Below are 9,370 nucleotides of genomic sequence, written 5' to 3'. Positions count from 1 at the left end.
ATCTGCGTTCTCCTGTTCACTGCTCTGGAATTTCCGTTTTGATGGTTTTGTAGGGTGGGTGCTGCGGGCCTGGGGCTGTTGGGCATGGGTTTCATAAGCACAGTAATGTTTATATCCATCCACAGCTCTGCAACATTTATACGAAGAGAATTAAAGCCAAGGGAACCGCCATGATAAACGTCCGTACCCTTGGCTCCTACCAGATCTTCTGGTAGAACTGGAGCCTGGATCCCTTCCAAGAAGGATAAACTTACTATTAATGATAATAATACTTTGCACTTGGTCTAGTGAAAATATTTTGAATACAGCAGAGGCAAGGATATGAATGTTTGCCTGGCGCTATTTATCAGGAAGTGCTTCTGCTTGTTTATTATGTTAGGGCTTTGTATACAGAAACTATTTTTTCTCTCACCACCGGGGGCCATATTTCTTGCTGGTTGCTTCATCCAAAGTTTAACAGGAAGTTGCCGTTCATATTTAAATGGTATGTTTTTGAAACATATCTGTAAATAGCTGAAGACAGAACAGCTGAAGGTGTGGAGTTGTTTAATATTCTCCCTGACAGATATTTTTGCACTTGAAATTACATCTCAGTAGTTGTGAAACAGGAAATTTAAAAGCACCAAGTCCAGGAGATTGTGACATTTTAATGCTTATCCATTTTAGAATCTATGGAGGTTCAGAAGGATGCAGGGAATAAGGATTTTTTTTTTTAATTGGAGGGTGGGATCCGAAGAATTAGTTATGTACAAACATATTATACGAGAGCAGGACATAACCTGGGAGAAATAAAGTGAGTATTTATATTCTCTCCTAGTTGGTGGGGGCTGGGGAGGGGGGCTTTTTATATGCAGCATGGTAGCTGTCTTTTCTTCAGTACTTATTAAGAGTTTCCTCGCAGATCTTTTGTTTCCTCCAGGGGCCGTCTCCCTGATGGGTAACACATCACCTGTGGGGACCGTCTGGCATCAATAAAACAAGAGCACCGGGATGACGGGTCGGCGCCGGGCACAGCGCAGCAACAGGTCCCTCGGATGGCCATTGCAGCAATCCGTCTCCTGCACAGGGCCCCAGATAAGGTGTTATTCACAGGACGGAATCAGCCAAGGACCAATCCGCTCAGGCTCTAATTCAGTTTAATTCCAAGATGCAGTGCAGGTTGCTCATTGGGTCTACAGGGCAATAATTCAGTATTTTGCAATCCTTTGGAGTCACAGATCTTGCTGCAGCAGATTTGGCTTCAGATTCATCCAAGTGGTTATGTTCCTCTCATAAACCAGTGGACATAAAGTCTGTGCATCACAGACACATGGCACCGGCTGGATCAGTCTAGTTCTAAGAACTTACAAGGTTCGTTGACTCCTACTCAGACATTTTTCTAGGTTAAGGGAAAAACAATTATGTGTTTATTCTGCAGAAGCTTAAGGGCTCATAAAACCAGGGGAAAACAGATTTCTGGTTTAAGATGGTAGATTTTGCACATGGATTTTTTCCTTTTCCTTCTAAATCCTAATAAAGAGGTACCAAATGAAATAATTTCCAAAAACAGAAAGGGAAGGGTAGTTGGAGAAGTGGTTATAGGTAAACAAGACATTAAAATGGGTACAGGGCGATGGAGAGCAGAGGGCACAAGTAACAGATGGGACAGAGCCAAGGATGGGTACTCAGAGGACACAGGTGGTGGGCTCATAGCGGTGGCCAACCCTCCCAAAAGAACATGGAAAGGGTGTGGGATCAGAGCTAGAAAGTGAAGAACGGTATCAAACAGGATGTTTAATTAAAACAAATTGATGTGCCAATCAGTCTCCCCCTGTACCCACCACCCCCCCCCCCATTTCACAGGGAGAGACTGACCCCTAGGCAAAGTGACAAACTAGCAAACCAGAAGGCTCTTCCCAAAGATGTTTCACTAAGGAGATCCAAGGTGCCTAATGGAGGTATCGGTGCCCTCCTATTCTAATATCTAAGGACGGTCCCACCAGCACCAAAATCCTACTTGTGGACCCTACAGCAAAGTTGACTGGTACACAGGGCCAACCCCCACACGAAGCTCCCATTCCAGCCTTTTACTAACTCAAGGGTGTGGCCTATTGAAGCGACACAACATGCCAGCTACTGTAAAAATGGTCCTTCATCCTCAGATAGAAACAGAGGACCAAGGACAACCAGAAATAGGAAAACCAGTCATCTGAAAGAAAGAGACCAAGTAACTGAACAGAATAACTGACCCCATAGAGAAAAAAGATAGGGAACAGAGAGAATTTGACAAACCTAATTAGTATCCTCAGAGAGATTTGAGGGAGATTTTACATCCATGAAATCAGAAGTAGATACTATGAACAGAGGGTAAGAAGTTCTTTTTTTTTTTTTCCCTTGGCTTAAAATAACAGAAATTTATTTGTTCTCTCATAGTGCTGGAGGCAGGAAGTTTGAAATCAAGGTGCTGGCAGGGTCATGCTCCCTCTGAAAGCTTGAAGGAAGAATCAAGAAGGTGTTCTTGGAAGCTAAACCTTCAACATAAGGGCTAAGAGGTAAAGTCGAGGAAATTTTCCAGATGCAAAATGCAAGGATGAAGAGATTAAAAAGATAAGAGAAAACATAAGAGATCTAAAGGAATACTCCAAGAGGGCAACACCTAACTAACAGTTTCAGAGATAGAAAATGGAGAGAAGGACATCATCAAAGAAAAAAAGGGAGCTATTTTAGAAAGAGATCTATTTTCTGGTTTAACATGACAGAGAAAATGCCTGAATTTACGGCTGCTCCCTTGCAAAGCTTCAGTAAAATGACAACGAGGAATAAATCTGTAAGGATGAAGAGAACGGAAGGAGGTATTGAAGCAATCCATTTGGAAGCTGGGAGGCAGATGGATGAGTGGTAACTGCTAATTGACGCAAGAAAGCTGAAGCCTACGCTAGCTCTGAAAAAATCCAGAAACCAAAGAACCCTAAAAAGACCCAGGAGTAGGAAGCACCAGTTAACTCTGAACAAAGGGATTAGGTAAGGCTCAAAAGAGGAAGACAGGTTGAAAATCTATACAAGAAGTAGGTAGACCTTCCAGGATCCCCTACCTCACCTGTGCATCCAGGTGACCATCACCCTCCTTTCCTAGCAGACCAGAGATTTCTCTTTAAGAAGCTGAACCATAGAGACTCTAGACTCAGGGACACTGGGCACCAGGAAGGTAAGGTACCAACACTGAAAAAGGGGAGGTCTGCAGAACATCTATATACTGAAGGCTGAGACCTCCCAGTTTCCTTACTTTCCTCTATTGGAAGAACACTGGCAGCCAAGATGATACAACAAATGCAGGAGAAAGAGGATTTCTTCTCCAGGGACTCTGAGCAGACAAGAAGATACGATCTCCAGATACTGACAATTGGGGTTTCCCCAATAAAATAGCTCAACTAGGCCACCCATTATGAATCCTAGGTTTTGCAAACTCTTTCAGATTTTTAAGGCCTCCCTCTTAAACTTGAGAAAGTCAGCAAGGATCATTCAACATGTGAGGAAAGCCCGTAACAGGAAAGCAGAGACCAAGACAAGCGGAAGCAGAAAGAAAATCAAACCTGGAAGAAAGAGAAACAATGCAGTGAGCAGAATAAAGCTGAAAAAACTAATAATTGAAATCTCAGAAATAAATCTATCCATCAAACAAGATTATTAGATATCTGTTTCAGCTGATGATAGCGTAATAGGAACCAGATTCATCCTCCCTCCTGAAACAACTAAAAATCTGAACAAATAGATGAAACTGACCTTCAGACATTAGAAATCAGGCAGCATGGGGGATTGACAACTGAGAGAGGGGAAACAAAAGCAGTGAGCCCTCAGATTGCCCCAGGGTACTGCCTAGAGAGAGTTGCCAAGTCACAGCAGTGAGAGAAGAACTCATATGGAGCCTGGTGGCCTCTCTGAGTTCAGGAGACAGAGCTGGGGGTCTGGCAAGGCCAAAGTAGCTGGAGTTCACAGGGCAGATACTGGAGAAGAGAGAACTGCACAGATAGCTTTGGAGATCTGCAAACACCCCCAGTAGTCTTCAGCTGAGCACTGATAAGTGCATATACGTGAGGAAATGACCTGAGGCTGGGCAAAGAACTAGCTCAAAAGGGCAAAGGGGACAACAACTCTGAAACTTACTCAGGGATAAGAATAGTTCATATTGTCCCCAGCTAGATTGTCACCAGACCATTCCTCATGATTCATAGGGAAGTGGGTAGAGTACTCAAAAGGGTGTTGCCTTAATGATGGGGCAAAATAGCCTGAGAATAAAGGTTGCTCTGGTGCAGCCTAGCAAAGCTTAAAGCAAGTCTCAAAAATATCAAACTGTTTACAAGTAAGTTGACTGCATGTAAGAATATTTACACCAATACAAAAACATCCATTAGCCAATAAGGTAAAATTCACAAGGTCTGGAATAAAGTAAATCTTGATCAAGAGTGCAAAGAAATAGGACCCATAATGAAGAGAAAAATCTGTATAAACAGGCCCAGAGATGACCAGAATGATAGAATTAGACAACAGTTATTATAACCATATTCTATAAGTTCAAGGAGGTAGAGAAAAGATGTAACATGTTAAGTAGAGATATGGGAGACATAAAAGAGAACCAAATCAAAATTCTAGAGGTGAAAAATATGCTGCATGGGATTAACAGAATATTAGGCACTGAAGAAGATGAACTTGAGAACATGACCAAAGGAATTATCTAAATAAAATACAGAGAGAAAAAAAGACAGAAAAAAACCTGAACAGGGCAGCAGTGAACTGCAGGACAACTTGAAGTGGCCTATTATATGTGTAATTGGAATCCCAGCAAGAGAAGACAGCAGAGTCGGGTGGGGGTGGGAGACAAAAAAAAAATATTTGAAGAAATAATGGCCAAAATTTCCCCAATCTGATGAAAATGATAAACCCACAAATCTAAGAAATTCAGTAAACCCCAAGTATAAGAAAAATAAAGAAAACTACACCAAGCCACACCATAATCAAATTGTTTAAAATCAGAGATAAAGAGAAAATCTTAAGAGCAGACAGAAAAAGATACATTGCATTTAGATAAAAGTGATAAAGACTTCTTGTTGGAAACAAGCAAGCCAGAAGACTTTGGAGCAACATATTTAAGTACTGAAAGGAAAAAAATAGTCAGACTAGAATTCTACACCTGGTGAAAATATACTTCAGAGACAAAAGCAAAATAAGGACTTTTTTGGACATATCAAAACAGAAAGAATGTAGCACCAGGAGACACAAACTATAAGAAGTGTTTAAAGAAGTCACAGAGATGGAAGGAAAAGTACACTAGATGTAAAATTGGATCTGCACAAAAGAATGAAGAACACCAGAAATGACGTGTATGTGAATAAACATAAGACTTCTTTTCTTGTTTTTAAAAAAGTCTTTAATTTTTAAATATAAAAATAGTAACTATTGAGGGTAAGTTTATAATGTATATGAAATGTGGGAGAATAATAACACAAAGTTCAAGAGAGGGAGAATGGAAACAGACTATTGTAAAGTTCTTGTGCTATACATCAAGTGGTACAATATTACTTTAAGTTAGACTGTGATAAATTAAAGATGTAAATATAAACCCTAAAGCAACCACTAAAATAAGAAAGTGAAGAGTTATAGCTAATAAGCCAACAAAGGAGTTAAAATTAAATCATAAAAATATTCAATCCAAAAGAAGCCAGCTGAAGAGGAAAACAGGAACAAAGAAAAGATGAGACAAATAGGAAACAAATATCAAGATAATATAATTAAACCCAAACATATTAATAGTCACACTAAATATTAATGGTATAAACACCTCTGATCAAAAGGCAGAGATAGTCAGAATGGATAAAAAAGCAAGACGCAATTACATGCTTCCTAAAAGAAACCCATTAAAATATAAGGACACAAACAGGTTAAAAGCAAAAGTTGAAAGAGGGCATAAAATGTGAAAAACAGGTGAAAAAATGATCCACTATTCTAACACCAATTCAAAGAAAGTAGGAGTGAATTTCAGAATATTCAGAACAAAGAATATTATCAGAGAAAAAGAGGGTAATTTCATAATGATAAAGGAGGCAATTTACCAAGAGTGTACAAAACAAACGTAAATATTAATGCACATCATAACAGAGCTTCAAAATATATGAAGCAAGAATGAATAGAACTGCAAGGAGAAATGGACAAATTCAAATTATAGTTAAAGATTTCAATATCCTACTCACAAAAATTTATAGAACAAGCAGATAGAAAATCAGTAAATATGTAGAAGACTTATACAGTACTTTCAAACAACATGATCTAATTGATATTTACAGAACACTTCACCTAACAACAGAATACCCATTCTTTTGCAAGTGCATATGGAACATCTGCTAAGATAGACTATACTCTTGGTGATAAAAAAAAAAAAAAACCTCAATAGTGTCTAAGGATCTAAATCAAACAAATTATGTTCAAGGAACTGAATCAAAATGAAAACGCAACCTATCAAAATTTGTGGGGTGCAGCTAAAGCAATATGCAGAGGGAAATTTATACCACCAAATGCTTATATTTGTAAAAAGACAAATCTCAAATAAATTACTTCAGCTTATATCATAAGAAAAGAGAGAAAACGAAACAAATTAAACTCAAATAAAACAGAAAAAAAGAAACAATAAAGCTAAAAGTATAAATAAATGAAGTAGAGAATAGAAAAACAAAAGAAAAAATTAGTGAAACCAAAAGTTTGTTCTTTGATAAAATCAATAAAATTGATAAGCTTCTTTCCAGAAATATCAGATAAAAAGAGAAAAGATATAAATTGCGAATATCAGGAATGAGAGAGGTGACATCACTACAGACTTTATAGATATTAAAAGAAAAATTAGAAAGTATTATAATGAATTTTATGTCAATCAATTCAATAATTAGATGAAAGAGACCAATTCCTTGAAAGACATAAGCTATCAAAGGTCACTCAAAAAGAAATAGACAGCCATAATAAGGAACAAACTGCTGATACATGCTACAATGTGGATGAACCTTGAAAACTTTATGCTAAGTGAATAAGCCAGACACAATAGGACAAATATTGTATGATTCCACTTAGTTACCTAGAATAGGCAAATTCACAGACTGGAAGAGAGGTTACCAGGGTCTGGAGGAGGGGGCGAAAAGGGAATGTACTGTTCAATGGGTGCAGAGTTTCTTTGTGGTATGGTGAGAAAGTTCTGGAAATAGATAGTAGTGATGGTTACAGAACATCGTGAATGTGCTTAATGCCACCGAATTGTACATTTAAAATGTTCAAAATGGTAAATTATATGTTATGAATATTTTGTCACAATAATAATTTAAAAGAAATTTTAAAAGAAATCATCTGAATCTGAAATAGATCATCTGAATCAGAAATACATAATCTGAATAGGAATACATCTATTAAAGAAATTTAATTTGTAAGTAAAACCTTCCCCAAAGGATGACTCCAGGAACAGATAGCTTCGCTGGTATATTCTGCCACACATTTAGGGACGAAATAATACCAATTCTACACAGACTCTTCTAGAAAATTGAAAAGGAGGAAATACTTCCTAACTAATTCTATGAGGCCATCATCAATCTGACACCAAAACCAGGCAAACACATTACAAGAAAATAACACTATAGACAAACATCCTTCTTGAACTTAGATACAAAAATTCTCAACTAAATTTAGCAAACTGAATCTAACAGTAAATAAAAATGATAATATATCATTGCCAAGTGGAGTTTATCCCAGGAACGCAATGTTAAACATTCAAACATCAATGTAATTCATCCTATTAGCAAATTTTTAAAAAAATCATGACCATCTCAATAGATGGACAAAAAGTATTTAGCAAAATCCAACATCCATTCCTGATAACTCTCAGCAAACCAGAAATAGAAGAGAACTTCCTCAACCTCATAAAGGGCATCTACGAAAAATCCATAGCTAACGTCAAACTTAACAGTGAAAAACTGAACGCTTTAAACAACAATGAGATACCACTGCACACCTATTAGAATCAAATCCCAAACCCTGACAACACCAAATGTTGATGAGAACAACAGTCATTCACTGTGGGTGGAATGCAAGATGGGACAACCACTTTGGAAGACAGTTTGGCAGTTTCTTACAAAACTAACCATATTCTTACCATACAATTCAGTAATTGTACTCCTTGGTATTTACTCGAACGAGTTGAAGACTTCTGTCTACACAAAAGCCTGCACACAGATGTTTATAGCAGCGTTATTCATAACTGCCAAACTTGGAAGCAATCAAGATATCCTTCAGTTGATGATTGGATAAATAAACTATGATCCATTCATACGATGGAACATTATTCAGCAGTAAAAAGAAATGAGCTATCAAGCCATGAAAAGACAGGGAGGAAACCTAAATGTATATTACCATGCAAAAGAAGCCAATCTGAAAATGCTACATACCATATGATTCAAGCTATAGAACATTCTAGAAAAGGCAAAACAATAGAGATGGTAGAAAGACAGTAACAAATGAACACTGTGGTGCAGGACGTTGATAGTGGGTGAGGCTGTGCGTGTGTGGGGGCAGGAGAGGTATGTGAACTCTCTGTACTTTCTGCTCAGTGTTGCTGTGAACCTAAAACTGCCCTGAAAAATAAGGCCTATTAAAAAAAAAAAAAAAGGAAAAGCAGCCACCATGTTATGTTTCAGGACACAGTATTTCGGCAGAAGAATTCACCTCACTCTCACAAGATTTCTTTTATGATTATTACTTTGTACCTCTAATAAAGTGATCTTTTAAATTAAAAAAAAAACTGAATTCTTTCCTTCTAGGATGAGGAACAAGCTAGGATGTCTGCTTTCGGTACTTCTATTTAGTCTTGCCCTGGAAGTTCTAGCTCATTCAATAATGCAAGAAAAAGATAAAAGACATCCAGTTGGGGAAAAAGAAGAAAAACCATCTTCATCTGCAGACACGATCACCTGTGTAGAAAACCCTTACAGAATCTACAAAAGAGCTAGTAAAACTAAGAAGTAATGATAGCAAGATTGTAGGATAGAAGATCAACACACAAAAACATTTAATGTTCTAAACATTAGAAATGAATAATTAGAAATTGAAACTTGAAGAAACTACCATTTATAATAGCATCAAACCCTTTACACTACAAAGTAGTCTACTTTGAAAACTGTAAAACAATGCTGAGAGAAATTAAGGAAGACCTAAACAAACGGAGAGATAGGCCTCTCTATGGATCAGAAGTACCAATATTATTAAGATGACAATTCTCTCCAAATTGATATATAGATTTCACACAATCACAAGCAAAATCCCTGTAGATTGTTTTGCAGATAGTGATGGGCTACTTCTAAAATTTATG

Source organism: Equus przewalskii, chromosome 1, assembly GCF_037783145.1.
Source record: "Equus przewalskii isolate Varuska chromosome 1, EquPr2, whole genome shotgun sequence".
NCBI lineage: Eukaryota > Metazoa > Chordata > Mammalia > Perissodactyla > Equidae > Equus > Equus przewalskii.
The sequence above is the reverse complement of the archived record's forward strand: the minus strand, read 5'-3'. Positions refer to the sequence as shown.